Below are 1,638 nucleotides of genomic sequence, written 5' to 3'. Positions count from 1 at the left end.
GGTAAAAGCAAGGGGGGTGTCCTGCATTAATTCAGACCGCTGGAATAAGGAAACATTAACACGCACGCCCCCACCGCCCCACAACAGCCCATTTATCTCCCCTAATTGTTTCCTTTTTATGGCTGGCGTTGCCTGGAAAGAGGTTCCATTAGCTGCCCACTCGGCCTGCGCCAAATCTTCCCGTATTGATTGTCCTTGGTTTCCAACGGGTTCATTAGCATACCAATTAGCCATTTCAGGGAAGATAAAAAGGAGGGGGACACACACCCCAGACATAAACGGAGGTGGGTTCAGGAGAGCTTTTCATCTTAGCACCATCATCCCATCCTAAGATTTTTCTGCAAAAGGCTCCTTCAAACAGGGCACCCCGACTCTCACCTGGTTGGAGAATTGAGGCTGGGGGCAGGGGGAGAAGCATAGGACTCCCCCCCACAAACACACACACAGAGAAGCGCCCCCCCGCTTTAAAATGAAAAAGGACAGGTACAAACAGGAGGAAATTGTACCTGCCGGCTGAAATATGGCTAGTCCTAAATCCTGTTCCTAAGCGAGGCGGGCGTTAAGTGGGTCACCCCTGAGCTTGATTTGATGACATTTTTGTCCACGGTTGTTAAGAGAGACATTAAGGTCGCCAGTGGCCATCAGGTGAGCCTGGGACGCTGCAACTTCTGATATGGGCCCCTGGCTGTAAATTTTGCAAAAAAAAAAAACGTTTAATCTCAGCCGGGCAGCCTCTTCTCCAGGCAGGCTTTGCCAGCTGCTACAGCAATTTAATGATGATTAAACATTGGGGGAAATTGATCGTAGTTCCCTGATCCAAGCCAGATGCTGCGTCTCTGCCTTTGTTTACATCATGAGAACATGGAGGGAGATGCTGAATAAAAACACCCCTGGACATAAATGTATATGTATTTATATGTTTTATATACGACGTATTTATACCCCGAAGCCTTCCTCTTCAGCCACGAAGAGGTTGGACTGACTGTAAGATCTCCAGTCACAAAGTCGTTAGCCTCAGATTGCATAAGGAAAATTAAAAGCAGTCCAAGGAAGCTTACAGTTGGAAAGGGCACGACAGGAAAGGAAGCAGGGAGGGTAGATGAAAAGTCAACGCACCAGTTCCTAAGTTGCCTTGCAAAGGGGACAGGCCGGCCGAACCAAAACCCCCAACAAGGAAATCACCAGAGGTTTTTCAGACGGGACTGGACGGTCACTGGTCTGGAATGGGCTAGGCAGGGTGTCCGGCTTGGGCTTGAGGACTTCCGAGGTCCCTTCAGCTCTATTCTGATTGATTGATTGAAATGGTCTAGGGTCTCTGGCTTGGGAGGGGGGGTTGGACTAGAGGACCCTTTTGCATTTGCAACTCCAGGGGCAAAGAACCCCCCCCCCAAAGAGACCCAAATATTTATAAAGGCCTTGCTAATTCACAGCCATGTTTTTCCCGCAGTCCCCAAAGTGGGTGCGGGAACGTCCGCACACCGGTCTTCTAGGCGCCACGGCATTCTTCATTGTGGTCCCTCGGTGCACAGCAATTAGCTTTCCATAAAGGGGGGGGAAGCATTTGGAAAAAATTAAAAATTCCCCCCCAGGTTCTAAATCTCATCTGTTTCATTTAATCCCGCATGTCACTGCCAGTTC

This window comes from Vipera berus (genome assembly GCF_964194415.1).
Source record: "Vipera berus genome assembly, chromosome: 17".
NCBI lineage: Eukaryota > Metazoa > Chordata > Lepidosauria > Squamata > Viperidae > Vipera > Vipera berus.
Note: the sequence above shows the minus strand (reverse complement) of the source record.